The 17249-nt window shown below is 48.1% G+C and overlaps 1 protein-coding gene across 3 annotated transcripts in view; it reads right to left on the bottom strand.

The window, feature by feature from the left end:
- Positions 1–17249, bottom strand: part of DNAAF1 (dynein axonemal assembly factor 1) — a 288119-nt gene that overhangs the window by 152234 nt on the left and 118636 nt on the right. The window lies entirely within an intron of this gene.

Raw genomic sequence — 17249 nt, 5'->3', positions numbered from 1 at the left:
CTCTTCTACAGCGTGGCTACTGCTGCGTGGAAAAAAGAAGACTGAAGGGAGACCCCTGCTGGCTGCAGGGTTAGTGCCGTGCTGGGCATGCCCAGTAGGGGCCAGTCAAAGTTCCTGAAACTTTGACAGAAGTTTTCCGTGGTTGGGGCTCCATCCTCAATGTCACCCATTTGTGAGGACAACCATTCTGCTTGTCCTGTGAGAACTAATGTTTCACTGTAAACCGGTTTGATTTGCATCCAATGTAAGAAGATCGGTATATAAAAAAACCAAAAATAAATAAATAAATAAATAAATACAAATCTTACCAATTAGTCCACCAAATTGCCCAGTCTATTGCTAGGTCATCAAGAGCCCTCTAGTTCTTCAACCTGCACCCCTCTCTCCCCAGTTTACCTGGATCCCTCACCCTGTCAGTATTTTTCTACAAAGAGTTTTATTCTGACTTACACCTAATAAATAGCAGAAGTAAATATGTGCAGGTAACAGCCGTAAGTATGCTGCATTCACAGTTATAAAATCGCAATCTGTGTGCAAAAATGTTGGCCCTGACCTGGAACGCCCTTGATCTGTCCCTAATCCGCCCTTTTCACATGAGCAAAGTTATTTGCACACTGACAGTTGTGCACATACGTGCAAGGTTTATAAAATAGCACTAGCGTGAATAAGCGCTACTTGCATATGCATCTGCTATTTTGTGAGTGCTTATCTCTTTAAAAATTTAACTTGAAGTGTATTACTGTTGCGTTCGTGCCTGCTTTTGCCCTCGCTCCACCCGCTCTACCTGTGTGGTGACTCCCTCCATGTCTGATGGACAGCTTGATGCCGTGGCGCCTCCTTGCCGCTCCTCCCAGGCGTCCCCGGGCCGGCTCGACGCTGCGGATCCGCCATGTTCCTGATGACATACTTCGGAGCGCGCGCGCACCCTATGTACCAGCAAGGCGCGAACCTCAGGGGCGTCCCCCTGTATTGACGTCATCCGCTTCCAACATAAAAGGTCTTTTCTTTTGCTAACAACTCAAGTTAGCAAGGACTCCGATTGGACTAGCTTTGGCTGTCCAAACACCATCTTGCACCACAGGATTGTTTGCGGGATTCCTCCGGACCCGCTTCACTCTTGCAGCATTGCCTCTCTGGACCTACCAGGGGTACCCGCTCCTCGGGAGCCTCATTCTCTTTCTCTATTTCAGATTACAGAAAGGAACCGGTACTCGTTCCTCGAGGGCCCATGTTCCTAAACTCTCTGAAGACTCTCCATTACCTGGAAGTGATCGCAAGATACGGACATTATGAGTTATTATTTCAGACTACAGACAGGAACCGGTACTCACTGTCCGCAGACCTATGTTCCTGAACACTCTGAAGATTCTCCTTGCCCAGAAGCCATCGCAGGTACAGACATTGTGAGTTATTATTTCAGACTACAGATAGGAACCGGCACTCGCTCCTCGAGGGCCTATGTTCCTGAATACTCTGAAGATTCTCATTCTCCAGAGGCCATTCCATCTACAGACATTGTGAGTTACTATTTCAGATGGTATATAGGAACCGGTACTTGCTTCTCGAGGGCCTATGTTCCTGAACACCCTGAAGATTCTCTATTGACTAGAAGCTATTCCAGATACAGATTAGTGTGAGTGATCACCACTCTCTCAGAGCTTCCCTGGAACCAGGTACTCGCTCCTTGAGGGCCTAACCCTTTCCAACTACTGAACCATATCAAGACCCTTGTGAGATATCAACTAGTACTGGCTATGTATATCTGCATATCTATTCACTATTTACAGTCTCTTTGCAGCTCAGCAACCTAGGAATCGCAGTTCCAGTCTCTGAGGGACTTCAGCCCTGCCAGGCATACCAGCTCACTACTGCCACCTCTGGTGGCTATACTGCTTATCTAATAAAGAACTATCTGTGTCTGTCTCCATACTCCAGCCTAGCCGGTGGTCCCTCTCGGGACTCCCTCCTGAGGGCGCTGTCATCTGCCATCGGCCCAAGGATTCACCTATTTACCTTCTGTTCAGCTGCGCACCATCTCCAGTACTCTGCTGGTACAAACTGCCAACTCTGCAGTCTACATTAACATTGCCATTCCTTAGCAGACCCATAGGAGGCAGTTCACTAAAGATTGCTATTCCTCCCTTAGGGGAGGGACTTCCATCAGACTGCTATTCATATCTGCTCGCTCCTCCCATCCGCATTGCAGACCCTCCAACAGATTGCTTACCGCTAGCACTATTACAACAGATTGCTGGCTCCTCCCCTTGTGGGAGTTTCCAGCAGCAGGATCCTATCCGATAGCTCTCTCTAGCAGCCGACCCCACAACAGATTGCTGATTCCTCCCTTTACAGAAGCATCCAGCAGCAGGTCGCTAACAGATTGCTAACTCCCTAGCAGATTGCTAACTCGAGCAGCAGATCCATAACAGATTGCTAACTCCAGTGAATCCGGCTTAAAAGTACGGGACACCTTTAACGCCAGTGAATCCAGCTTAAAGGTATGGACACCTTTAACTCCAGTAAATTTGCTTAAGGTATGTGAAGCCTAAAACCTCAGTGAATTTTGCTTGAAGACTGAAGAAGCAGTACTTCTGGGAATTCAGCTCAAGGTATTGGATGTTAGTAACCATGGACCCGGCACACCTCTCCGCTTTGCAGGCTATACCGGGCCTGGCTCAACGCATCTCAGAACAGCAAGAAACTTGGAGAAACTTACTGCAGCATTTCATCAGCTTCATGCACAAAAGATACAAGGTACAACTTCTACACAAGAAGGTCAGTTACAGGAAGTAACTTTGAAGACTGCTGTTCCACTGGCGGTGCCTATTTGATTCTCCGGAGAACTCCAGAAGACTCGAGGCTTTTTGAACCAGTGCAGCTTACACTTCACTTTACAGCCTTCGTTGTTTCCCACAGGTCTTTCTAAGACCAGCTATATCCTCTCATATTTGGATGGGAGAGCTCTATCATGGGCATCTACGCTGTGGGAACAAAAACACCCTATCTTGCAGTACATAGAAGGATTTATGGACTTATTTAAATCCATCTTTGATCACCCTGCTCGAACATCTGTTGCCGGATTTGCTTTGGTGGTCTTGAAGCAAGGCAACAGATCTTTGGCTGAATTCGCCATAGAATTTAATACTCTTGGAGCGGAACTTCGCTGGGACCCTAGATGTCTCTTCTGCAGAGGCCTGGATACCCGCGTGAAGGACGAGCTGGCCGCTTGTCAGACACCTGACTCGCTGGTAGAACTGATAGGCTTAGCCACTCGGATTGACTGTCAGCTTCGAGACAAGGTAAAGGAACTCCGGCCTAAGGTATTACCTGGGTTAAAACAAAATAGGCTCGGCGCGCGTAGGGGTGTTTTAAGAGGGTTACGCGCGTAACCCTTTTAAAATCTACCCCCAAGGGTCCATCAAGCCTAGCATCCTGTTTCAACAGAGGCCAAACCCGGCCACAAGAACCTGGCAATTACCCAAACACTAAGAAGATCCCATTCCACTGATGCAATTAATAGCAGTGGCTATTCCCTAAGTAAATTTAATTAATAGCCGTTAATGGACTTCTCCTCCAAGAACTTATCCAAACCTTTTTTGAACCCAGCTACACTAATTGCACTAACCACATCCTCTGGCAACAAATTCCAGAGCTTTATTGTGCGTTGAGTTCAAAAGAATTTCCTACAATTAGTCTTAAATGTGCTACTTTCTAACTTCATGGAATGCCCCCTAGTCCTTCCATTATTCGAAAGTGTAAATAACCGATTCACATCTACTCGTTCAAGACCTCTCATGATCTTAAAGACCTCTATCATATCCCCCCTCAGCCGTCTCTTCTCCAAGCTGAACAGCCCTAATCTCTTCAGCCTTTCCTCATAGGGGAGCTGTTCCATCCCCTTTATCATTTTGCTTGCCCTTCTATGTACCTTCTCCATCGCAACTGTTAAAAAAGTGCTACTTAAAAATTTTAAAAGTAGCAATTCCATGAGGACTTTGTTAGCTAGAGATATGTCTCTACATTCCCATTGGCTGCCAGTTGGGTTCCCTGCCTTTTAAGGGCAAGCTTGTCTTCAGGAAGGATTTAGAAGATATGATTCAGTCCTTGGAGGAGAAGAAAGTCCATCGCCTACCGGAGGATACGCCCAAGCCGAGAAGTTTTCCCTCAACCCGGTCACGTTTCCGGGGAAATCGGAGGTTTGGTGTTCCCGGTTGTCGGGCTCCTCCTCTAGGCATAACTCCGGCAGACAACAGCCCTGGTCCCAGTCCTTTCGAGGGCGTCACTTCGGTAGATCTGGGACCTCCCAAGCTGCAGGAGGAATTAAGTCTCCCAATGAGGTGAGGCCAATCCATTCCTCTGTTCCGGTTATGGGAGGCAGGCTGCCTCTGTTTTATGAGGAATAGACCAAGTTGACGGACCAGTGGGTCCTCAGCGTGATAAGAAACGGCTACGCTATAGATTTTGCTTGGCACATTCGAGATCGTTTTCTCATTTCCCCATGCTCATACTAAGAGAAGTATTGGGCGGTGCGGGACACCTTACGGCACCTACTCGATCTTGGAGCCATTGTACCAGTTCTGCCTTTGGAGCGGCGAAGGGGCCGCTATTCCATCTATTTCGTGGTGCGCGAGAAAGAAGGCACGTTCCGGCCCATTCTCGATTTAAAGAGGGTCAACAGGTGTCTTCGAGTTCCATGCTTTCACATGAAGACCCTGCGGTCGTTCATTGCATCAGTACGCAAGAGAGAGTTTCTAGTGTCGCTGGATCTCACAGAAGCGAACTTGCACATCGGAATCCGAGCCGATCACCAGAAATTCCTCAGGTTTTCCATCCTGGGACACCATTTTCAGTTCTGCACTCTTCCTTTCAGGCTAGCCATGGCACCAAGGACCTTTACCAAAGTCATGATTGTGGTGGCAGCAGAACTTCGGAAGGAAGGTTTGTTGCTCCATCACTATCTGGACGATTGGCTGATTCGGGTGAAGTCAGAGTCTCTTTGTCACTCGGCAGTGGACCGGATTCTTCAACTGGGTGGGCTGGTCAATTTGGCTAAGACCCAACTGGTTCCCTCCCAGTCCTTGGAGCTCCTGGGAGCCCTGTGCGACATGAGTTATTAAAAAGGAACCGAAGGAACCTGGTCGTGGTCACTTGACCTCAAAAGAGAGAAGACTTCGGAGGACGCACGGCCTGTGCATGTACTGTGATCAGCCAGGCCATGATGTCTCTACGTGCCCTATACGTCCGGAAAACGGACAGGCATGAGTCCCGCGGGAGGACCGTTCTTGGGCCATACAGCGATATCTCCTCCATTCTTTCATGCAGTCTCTGTGATTCCTGAACCAGTGACGGTTCGAACTCCTGCCCTGGAGGACTCAGGGGCAGGAGGCAACCTTATTCTCAGATGTCTCGTGGAAGACCTGAGGAGTCCATTTACTAAATTTGAAGATCTATTATTGGATCACAACTTGAAGTGGGCTTTGGACATTCCTGTACACCACCACTTCTCTTGAGGATCTTATCATCCACAGCAGTTCTATAATCAACTGTTGTCTTACATAGCGATTGCTATGTTTACCATCTCTAGATGGCGCTCTACTCCATCATCTTCATGAGCTACAAGTTACATAGCGGTTGCTATGCTCGCCATAGCTAGATGGCACTCTACATCTTCACTGACTCGATGGACTTTATTTAGAGATATCTGCTACGATGGTACTCGGAAGTCGTGCTGATGGATTACAGCACTGTTGATTCCGAAGATGAAGATATCTCTAGCTACCAGCTTTTATGATGGGTTACCTGGAAGTTGTGCTGATGGACGATGTGTTTCGGCAAGCCATGCAGGTGGAAAATGTGGCTGATGAAAAGCTTTGCAAGTTCACTAGCAGTAGATAAGCCAGGAAGAGCCACAAACTGAGCCATCTTTGAGAAACAATCTACTGTTACCTAGATGGTATTGTTGCCTCCAGAGAGTGGTAAGTCCACCACAAAGTCCGTGGCGATGTGAGTCCAGGGCTCATCTGGCACAGGTAATGGTTAAAGTTGGCCCCAGGATGTCTGGCCAGAGGTTTCTGTCTGGCACAGTTGGTACAGGCTGCTAAGTAAGCATACGTGTCCTCTTTCATTGACGGCCACCAGTAATACTGTTGAAGCTTTGCCAGGGTACTCCGTTGACCGGGATGTTCAGCCAATTTAGAGTCATGAGCCCACGCCAGTAGTTTCTTCCGGAGGTTGTTAAGCACAATTGTTTTGCCTGAGGGCACTGGATGAGTAGCAGAAAGAATGACTCTCTCTGGGTCAATGATGTGTTGCGGCGCATCAGGTACGTCTTCAGATATGAAGGAGCGGGATAGAGCATCCGGTCTGGTGCTTCTATCTCCAGGTCGATATTTCAAGATGAAATCAAACCCATTAAAGAACAGGGACCATCTCGCCTGTCTATGATTGAAACGCTGGGCATGGCGAAGGTATTCTAGGTTTTTATGATCTGTAAAAACCATGATTTGATGTTGAATGCCTTCAAGCCAGGGACGCCACTCCTCAAACGCCATCTTTATCGCCAGTAGTTCTTTATCTCCTATGCCGTAATTTCTTTCTGCCAGCGTGAAGTGTCTGGAGAAAAAGGAACATGGACGCAGGATCTTGGAGTCACAGGTCTGACTTAGCACAGTCCCTACGCCAATATCTGAGGCGTCAACCTCCACGATGAAAGGGCGTGCGGGATCTGGATGATAGAGACATGGCTTGCTAGAGAAAGCGTCCTTCAGCTTTTGAAATGCAGTGACTGCCTTTATAGACCAATTGGCAACATTGGCACCTTTCTTTGTCAGAGCTGTTAATGGCACAGTCAGTGAGGAGTAATTCTTAATGAAGGTTCTATAATAATTAGTGAATCCCAGAAATCTTCTAAGAGCTTTTAGACCAGTAGGTTTAGTCCATTTCTGAATACTCTCAAGCTTTTGAGGACCCATCTGGAACCCTTTGTTAGACACTATGTACCCTAAGAAAGGTACAGATTCCTTGTGGAATTCACATTTGGACAGTTTTGCATATAAACGGTTCTCCCGCAGTCTCTGTAAAACCTTCCTGACATTTTCCTTGTGGGTATTCAGGTCTTGAGAGAATATTAAGATGTCGTCCAGATATACAACGACACATTGGTAGAGTAGGTCATGCAGGTTGTCATTCATCATATTTTGGAAGACAGCCGGGGCGTTGCACAAACCGAAGAACATCACCAAATACTCAAAGTGACCGTCCCGGGTGTTAAACGCTGTCTTCCATTTGACACCTGAATGAATGTGAACAAGGTTATATGCTCCTTTAAGATCAAGCTTGGAGAAAATCTTGACTCCTTGTAGTCTGTCAAATAGCTCTGAGATGAGTGGTAAGGGATACCAGTCTTTGACCGTGATCTCGTTTAGACCACGATAATCAATGCATGGACTTAAAGTTCCGTCCTTCTTCCCCACAAAGAAAAAACCTGCCCCAACAGGAGACTTGGATGGCCTTATGAAACCCTTTTGAAGATTTTCTTGGATGTATTCAGACATCACTTTATTTTCTACTACAGAGAGGGGGTAGACCCTTCCCTTAGGTGGTTCAGTATTCGGTTTCAAGTTGATAGCGCAGTCATAGGATCTGTGTGGAGGTAATTCATCAGCGGGCTCTTTAGAAAAAACATCTTGAAACGATGCGTATTGAGGCTGCAACCCAGGTAACAATGAGGTCGTTGGCAAGCAGGATATAGGAGAAACTTCCTTCAGGCACTTGCCATGACAATCTTGGCCCCATCGTGACAGCTTCAGAGTAGCCCAGATGAATTGAGGCATGTGCTTTTGCAACCATGGTAACCCAAGTACTAGGGGGGTGCATAGCCTTCTCTAGCACAAAGAAGAAAATAGTCTCTGTATGAAGAGCACCTGTCCTTAAACTTACTGGTTCCATAAGTAGAGTTACTTCACCCAGTAAAGGCTCTCCATGAATAGATGACAACAAAAGCGGAGACGTCATGGTAGTGGTGGGGATCCACAGATGTTCCACAAGATGTTTTAGTATAAAATTTCCTCCTGCCCTGGAGTCCACTAGGGCAAGAGTCTGCTATTCAAGCGGTCCGCATATCAAGGAGACTGGAAGAGAGAGTGGAGGAGAGGGTGCAGTTAGACCTGAGAAGAGTCCTCCCACAGGACTTAGGTCTGCCCGTTTCCCGGACAGATAGGGCATGTCTGTACAGCATGGCCGGCCCGTCCACAATACATACAGAGGCCCAATCTTTTTTGTGTTCTTCTCTCTTTCGGAGTTAGGCGACTACGCCTAGTTACATTGGTTCTTCCTCGCCAGCAACAGGATTAGACTGAATAGGCTTAGATACAGTTTTGACACTGATTTCTCCCTGGCTAGATCTCCTGGAATTCTTTACCTCTTGAACCTTATCCCGAAGTTGGTGATCAGTCCTTGTGGCCAACTTCATCAGGTCCTCCAAGGTCTGAAGCATTTCTCGAACCGCCAGTTCGTCTTTTAGCCGGGAGTTCAGGCCTTCAAAGAAGAGAGTCTTCAGGTATTTTGAGTCCCAATTTAACTCAGAAGCCAGAGTCTTAAATTCTATGGCAAAGTCTGGTAAAGATTTATTACCTTGCTTCAAATGAACTAATGTAGATCCTGTTGTTGTTTACCAGGCAGGGTCATCAAATACAGACCTAAACAGTTCCAAAAACCCAGTAAGATCTTTCAGAATGGGATCATCACGCTCCCACAGCGGAGAAGCCCAAGCCAGTGCTCTTCCGTTAAGATAAGACAGGATATATGTGGTCTTGGCATAAGCTGTGGGAAATTGGTTAGGTTGCAGGGCAAAATGCATTCAGCATTGGTTGATAAATCCCCTACATTTCCAAGCTTCCCCTGAGAAGTGCATAGGAGCGGAGAGGGGTACAACAGTCTTAACCGTCACTTCTGGTGGTTTTTCTTCTTTACCTGTGGGTGTAGAGGTGTTCATCTGTGAGTGCAGAAGATTAAAGGCCACAGTCAAGCTATCCAGCAAGTTCTGTTGTTTGGAGATTCACTGGGCCAGGCCTGGAATGGCCTGCAATGCGGTGAACTGAGCCGAATCCATGGAGTTAGCAATCTGTTATGGTTTTGAGGTGTTTGGTGGATTCTTAGGTGCTGCAGTGATGACCACTCCCACGGGGAGGAGCCCATGGGGAACTGCAGTACTAGGCTAGACTCGTAGGCACAACACAGAGATGATATCTTTATTATACAGCTTGCAGAATCCACCAGAGGTGGCAGTAGTGAGCAGGTTCTTGCAGCAACAGTCTTGGGTCTTCGGCTGAGGAGACCCGTCCCACAATGGTGGTGTAGGGAGCTCCAATGCAGGTCTTTAATGAGGAGCTGTAGGTGAGACAGACTGGTAGATGTTAGTTTACTCACAACTCTTGTAGCTGTTATGGTTGCGTTCCCAGCAGATAGAAGAATGGTAGCAGGCACCAAGGTAGACGACTCAGGCCCTCAAGGAGCGAGTACCTGGATACTGGATAGGCACCTATAAAGAAGCATAGGACCCCTGAGGAGTGGGTATCCAAGTTAGTAGAACCCCGGAGGGTGGAGATAGCTTCCAGCAGCAGCGAGAATCGGCAGAGCAGCTTAGACCGGACGAATCCAATCCTTGCTAACTCTGCTAACTCAAAGTCAGTTAGCAAATGGGCAACCTAAATACCCGGATGATATGACGTCACTCGAGGGGGACGCCCCCGAGGTTTGCGCCAATGTTGAGATAAAGACATAGGGTGGGCGCGAGCGTGCACCCTAGGAGACCCTCAGGTGAATCATAGCGGAAAGCCTTGCCATAGCCGCTCCGGGAACGCCTGTGAAAGCGTCAAGAAGACGCGGCAGTCGCCATCTTCCCGAGGCTGGTGGAGAAAGCGAATATTGAGGTGAGGCATGTGGGACAAAGCCATCTGAGACCAATGGACGCAGAAATACATTTAGTGAATTCCTTTTACTAATTTCCTCTATCACTCAACCAGATTCTAAACCAGTCTACCACTATTGGCTACTCAGTTATGAGCCTTCTATGTGAAATAGTATTGAAAGTTTTGCTGAAATTCAAATAAAACATTTGATACTTCCCAAATGAGTAAAATTCTCCATCAAAGTACTGCTACAGAAAAGATCATGTTCAACTGCCATAGTGGACAACATGAACTGAGGGTGCTCTGTGAGATGGCATGCACATAAGAAATTATAAAATAACAAGAAAGGCTAAAGTACCAAAAAATTATAAACAAAATGAGTCACCGTGAATTATAATTTTTTATATCATTTAGTAGACCTCATACATAGGCGTAGATGTAAATGCTATTTAGCATGATGTTTTACACCATTACTATAATCATCGGTCGAAAATGAATTTTATATGCTTAGTGAGTCCAGAGTATAAGAAATTAAGAATTCATATAGCATGATACTCTTCATTGCATTCATTGATATAGAACTACTAACTAAATAGCTACATTATCCTCAGAAATAGAATGTTGTTGATGCGAAGATGCTATAAGTAGTTCTATATCAATGAATGCAATGAAGAGTGTCATGCTATATGAATTCTTAATTTGTTATACTCTGGACTCACTAAGCATATAAAATTCATTTTCGACAGATGATTATACTAATGGTGTAAAATGTCATGCTAAATAACATTTACATCTACGCCTATGTATGAGGTCTACTAAATGATATAAAAAATTGTAATTCATGGTGACACATTTTATTTATAATTTTTTGGTACTTTAGCCTTTCTTGTTGTTTTCTTTTATATACAGCTATTACCTCTTCTACAATTTTTGAGAGAGCTGTTGCGGTTCATAAGAAATTATACACATGCCTGGAAAAGCTTTTCTAGAACTATATATGAGATTAACTGTTTCAGTGCCATCAGATAAAGCGCAGTTGCTTACCTGTAACAAGTATTCTGCTAGGACAGCAGGACGTTGGTCCTCATCTGGATGGTAGTCCTCACATATAACTCCATTTGATTGTATGCTAATTGCATATTTTGTATGATAATTGCATATTTTGTAAACCGTTATGATGGCTCTACCGAATTACGGTATATAAAACTCTGCAAATAAATAAATAAATAAATATGGGTGACATCATTTGATGGAGCCCGGCACGGAAAACTTTTGTCAAAGTTTCTAGAAACTTTGGCCAGCAGACTGAGCATGCTCAGCCTGGTACTATCAGCGAGTCCACGTGAGGTCCCCCTTCAGTCTCATAACATAGCAAAATACAAGCAAAAAAAATAAAACAACAAACTGAAGGTGAACCCAACATCGTGGGGAGGTGGGTGGGATTTCTGAGGACTATCATCCTGCTGTCCTAGGAGAACACCTGTTACAGGTAAGCAAATGCGCTTTCTCCTGGGACAAGCAGGATGGTAGTCCTCACATGTGGGTGAATACAGACCTCCAGACTGCCCCATTCGACTGGAAAAAACCAACAGCGGCCGAACAAGGTACCAACGAGCACAACTCAACTGCAGTGCTATGGGAAATAGGGGCAGTCTGGTCCCACAAGAAGCACGAGTAGAGAGAGTTGGGTTCAGGTCTGGAACAGGTTGCGCAGGACGGACTGACCAAAGGCACTGTCCTGATTGCTGTCCCTGTCAAGGCAATAATGAGCTACAAACGTGTGGAGAAAACTCCAGGTTGCAGCCTGGCAAATTTCCGCTATGGGGACTGCATGCAAATGAGCCACCGATGCTGCCATGGCCGCAAGGAGTGAGCCTTTACTGTGCCGGGTAGGTGAAGGTCTGCCTGCGGAAAGCAGAAGACAATGTAATCCACTAGCCAGTTCAACAAGGTCTGTTTACACACTGCCACACCTAGTCTGTTGGAATCAAATGACAAGAAGAGCTGGGTGGATTGTTTGTGGCTCGCCCTGCGATCTAGGTAGAAGGCTAATGCCTATTTACAGTCCAGGGTGTGGAGAGCCCGTTCACCAGAATAGGAATGTGGCCTCGGAAAAATGGTGGGTAAAACAATCGACTGGTTAATGTGGAAATCAGTCACCACTTTGGGCAGGAACTTAGGATGCGAATGCAGAACCATACGGTCGTGAAAGAACTTTGTGTACGGTGCGTACGTAATGACGGCCTGAAGTTCCCTGACCCTGTGAGCAGAAGTGATTGCTACCAGGAATATGACTTTCCAGGTGAGGAACTTCATGCCGCAGGACTGCCACAGCTCAAAGGGAGGCCGCATCAGTCTTTCCAGGACAACGGTGAGGTGCCAGGATGCTGCCAGTGGCCAAAGAGGGGGCTTCAGTTGGAGGAGACCCCACATGAAACGGCCAACTAGGGGCTGGACCAGAAGAACAGAAGAATACATTGCATCAAAGCCAGGGTGATACAGGAACTTTTATCATGGAAGGGTGGTTTCAGGAAAGACTAGTAAATGAATGATTTTTACAACTGAATGCAGGATGTCCTCACAAGCATTTCCTATACATGATAGATTGTCATGACAACAGCATAAGGTATCTTTGTAAAGAAGTCTTTGGGCAGTCACGTCATTCATTCGGGAAACTTCGGTAGTGTGTATTTTGATTATATAAGTCAGGGCATGTCAGAGATTCACTGAGATGCAAGTTATTACTAATAGAGGGCATTTATATTGCATCTCCCAGGAACACTTGTCTTGGACTTTCTTATAAAAAGCTGAATACATGTCAGAGATTCACTGAGATGCAAGTTATTACTAATAGAGGGCATTTATATTGCATCTCCCAGGAACACTTGTCTTGGACTTTCTTATAAAAAGCTGAATACATGTCAGAGATTCACTGAGATGCAAGTTATTACTAATAGAGGGCATTTATATTGCATCTCCCAGGAACACTTGTCTTGGACTTTCTTATAAAAAGCTGAATAAATTATATTTTAAAATCTTTTGCTGAATCGAAGTGTTCTTGTTGCCCTGTCCCTGTGTACAGAAATTATGTACAGACCGAAATGGGCGTACCAGCGACACCTCTGAGATACATGCTGACAGCGCTGAGATGCACTTTGACAGAACTGATCTGGAGCCCAGACTCAGATAAGTGCCACAGGTAGTCCAGCAGCCATGGGAGAAGGCATGAAAATCAGTCTAATCCATGCCCTCCGTACCAGATGGGAAAATGCTTCCATTTCGCGCTGTAGGACTTCCTGGTCTAAGGTTTCCAGGATTCTATCAGAACCCAGGAAACACAGTCCGAGAGCTGTGTTGGCTGGAGGATTATGCACTCAGCATCCAAGCCATGAGGGCCAGTGCCCAGAGGTTCAGGTGGTGCAGAGTTTCCTGGTTCTGTGATATGAGGTCGGGTGCCGTCCCTAGCAGAATAGGCGCACGCATAGACAGGTCCTGGAGAAGTGGGAACCAAAGTTGCCGAGGCCAAGAGGGTGCCACAAGAACCATGGTCCCCCTGACTTGCTGAAGCTTTGACACAGTCTTCGATAGGAGCGGAAGAGGGGGTAGACATACAGGAGGTCCTGCCCCCAGTGAAGGAAGAAGGCCTCACAGGCCAGATGGCCATTCTCCGCTATTAGGAAGCAGAATCTGTTTACCTTGTGATTACTGGGGGAGGGGGGGAGGTGAACAGGTCCACATTCGGCGTACCCTATTGGTGGAACGGGTTGGCCACCACCGCTGGATTGAGGGACCACGTGTGTGGTTGGGAAGACCAGCTGAGGTGGCCTGGTAGGAATTCCTCCCCAATCTGGAACGCAGACTTCCCTTTCAGCCCACACCGCCCAGGTGACTCTCATCACCGATGCTTCGCCTCATGGGTGGGGGGAGCCCACACGAGGGTCCTACACACCCACAGATACATCTCTTGAGAGAGGGCCCAGTTCCAGACTTGCACTGCCTCTTGGCAGAAGAGGAACAAGCCCGTGCCTCCTGTTTGTTGATGTACAACATCGCAACCTGGTTGTCCGCCCTGATCAGAACTTCCTTGGACAAGAACTGATATCTGAATGCCCACAAGGCATAAAGTATCGCCTGAAGCACCAGAAGGTTTATCTCGCAACGTGCTTCAGTGATGGTCCAAAGGCCCTGAATGTGTAGGATGCTCATGTGGGCTCCCTCCACCCATGAGGAGAAGCATCAGTGGTGAGGGTCACCTGGGACGGTGTGGGCTGAAAGGGAAGTCTGTGTTCCAGATTGGGAAGGAATTCCCACCAGGCCAGAGATACCCTGAAAGGATCTGTGACAGTGACGGGAGCCTCTAGATCCTGAGATGTCTGCTGCCACTGGGATCGCAAGGCCCACTGTGGACTCCTCATGTGGAGGTGGGCCAAGAGAGTCACATGGACAGAGGTCGCCATGTGGCCCAGTAGGAGGAGCAGGAATTGGCTGACACTCTCCTGCTGTTGCGGACGAGGGTAGCCAGCGAAGCAAAGGCAATCACCTAGTTCCTGGGAAGGAAAGCTTTCGCTTGTGCCGTGTCCAACCTGGCTCCTATGAAGTCCAGTTGAAGGGATGGACAGAAGTGCGACTTGGGGAAGTTGATAATGAACCCCATGGTCTGCAGTGTCTGAACCGTCAAGGCCAGAGCTTGCAAGGCCCTAGAGCAGGAGTCGATCCTGACCAGTCAGTCGTCCAGGTATAGGAAAACATGGATGCCTGAGGTAGGCAGCCACCACTATTAAGCATTTGGTGAAGATGCAGGGGGACAGATGCCAGCCCAAAGGGCAGCACTTTGTATTGGAAATGTACATTCACCACCATGAAGCGGAGGTATTTCCTTTGGTTAGGGACAATCGCAATATGTGCGTATGCCTCCTTGAGGTTGAGGGAACAGTCAGTTTCCTTTTCGAAGGAGCGAGATCAGCGTGCCCAGAGAGACCATCTTGAATTTTTCTCTTAGGAGAAAACTGTTCTCCGCCCTGAGGTTGAGAATGGGGCATAAGCCCCATTCTTTTTTGGAATGGGGAAATACCTCGAGCAGAACCCTTGCCCCGTTGAAGGCAGGGGACTGGTTCCACTGCGAGGAGGGTGGAGAGTTCTGTTTGAAGGACAGCCAGATGGGTGGATGAACCCCACAATGGAAATGGGGGAAGAGGCCTCTGGGAGCCGGATGAAATGCAGATGGTACCCCTGGCGGACGATGGAGAGGACCCAGCGGTTTGATGTTATTTCTTCCCAGTGACAGGCGAAGCTGAGGAGTCTGCCGCCAACTGGGGGATCGGTCGCCAGGGGAACTGCTAGCTGACTTACGCTCCTTTGCCACCAGTCAAAAACCTGTGGCCGGGGCATGCTTGGGAGCTGGTTGGTGTCTAGGGGCCCGATTCTGGCAGGGATGATCGTTGGAACTGGTGGGAGAGTGTGAGCGGCCGGAGGGTAATACTTTCTCTGCCAGTAGAAACGTTTACAATAACCTTGCCTGGAGGATTTCCTGGCTGAGGATGGCCCTTCTGAGGCACTAGCGGATAGCTGCTGGAGGGTATCATGATGGTCCATCAGCTGCGCCATCGCATCCCAGAACTTATCCCCAAACAGATTTTCGCCAGTACATGGGAGGTCGGCAAGCCTATCCTGGACCTCCAGCTGGAAGTCCAAGGCCTGGAGCCAAGTCATCCTTCTGGCACCGATGCCCATGGCGGCTAAGCGGGCTGCAGTTTCAAAAACTTCATAGGTAGAACGTACCTCGTGTTTTCCTGCTTCGAGACCCAGTGACCAATGGTGGCAAGGGCTTCCTACTGTTGCTGGGGAAGGCCCTCTGCAAAATCCTGGACTCGCTTCCAGAAATTTTGGTTGTACTGAGCCATATAGAGTTGGTAGGCCGCAATGCAGGCAACCAACATGGAGCCTTGGAAAATATTTCTTCCTATGGTGTCTAATTCCCTATGCTCATGTCCCAGAGGGACGGAGGCATGGGTACGGAATGCTGGGCCTTTTTTAAAGCAGAATCTATGACTACTGACTGGTGGGGGAGCTGTCTCCTCGTGAAACCCAGGGCCTGTTGCACCAAGTAGGTGGCATCGGCCTTTCTTTTAACTGGGAGACGGAGATTGGGTGTTCTCACATGTGGAGGAGGAGTTCCTTAAAAATATCGGGGATAGGAACTGCCATGATTTCCTTAGGAGCATCGATGAACTGGAGGACTTCCAGCATCTTCTGAAGTGCATCCTTTTCCGTAAGGAGCTAAAAGGGGATGGCTTTAGCCATAGCCCTGACAAACCCCGCAAACGATAGGTCCTTGGATGGTGACTGACGCCGCTCCTCTGGAGGAGAGGGTTCTGAGAGGGGGTCGTCGGAGTAGTCTGAGGACGAGACTGTGGAGTCTTCACCCCGGGGTCATAGGGACCTTCTTCCTCACGTGGGCCAGGATGCTGAGGGCGAGGGCTGTGAGGGGCATTAGCCTTGAGCTCTGAGGGCTTTGGGGGGCCGTAAGGGTACAGACAGCACCAATGGATCCCCTGGCATCAAGGGGGATCAACTGCTGTGGTAAGCTGGAGGGATCCGGCAATGGCTCAGGAAACCGCGGGCAAGGAAACACAGTACCAGCTGCATCTTCCTCCTTGGAGGACCCAAGAATCAGGATTGCTCTGGTGGAGGGCATCAGTGGCCGGTGGGGCATTGAGGGCCCCTCAGGCATTGGTTGCGTTGGTAGAGTGCCACAAAGGATGTCCAGATGCTCCAGCAGAGGTTCTAACATCGATGGCAGAGGCTTGGGCAGCGGTATGGGGGCCAGTGGTACTGGCAGTTCAACGCTGAGGAAGGCAATGACCCCGAGGTCCGGAAGAGTGGAGAGACCTTCGAGGGTTGATCTCCTCCCCAGTCCTTGGAGGTGCTAGCCAGGGGGGTCGCGAGTGGGAGCGGTTCAGACAGCTTCCTGAGATCTTTAAGTGTCGAAGAGAGCAACTTAGGCGTGGAGGACTTCAGGGTCCCGAAAACTTTCTCTATTTTGTCGAGGCACGCCCAACGCCCTTTGGGTGTCATCTGGTCGCATAGACGGCACCCACAGACGTCATGCGAGGCCCCCAGGCAAAGGATTCAAACTTCATGTGGATCTGTGATGGGTATGGTCCACACGCACTGGGGGCACCAACGAAAACTGGTCAAATCCATGAAAAATATCTGGCATGTGGTCATTGACCGATGGACACGGTGGGATGGGAAGTCGGGAATCGACCGCAAGCTGGAAAAAATAATTGACCGAAAGCCTTAACGTACCAAGGAGGCACCAACCGCGAAGGGGGGACCCGA

The sequence above is a fragment of the Rhinatrema bivittatum genome, chromosome 7, assembly GCF_901001135.1.
Source record: "Rhinatrema bivittatum chromosome 7, aRhiBiv1.1, whole genome shotgun sequence".
Taxonomy (NCBI): Eukaryota; Metazoa; Chordata; class Amphibia; order Gymnophiona; family Rhinatrematidae; genus Rhinatrema; species Rhinatrema bivittatum.
This window is presented reverse-complemented; position numbering and strand designations above follow the sequence as displayed.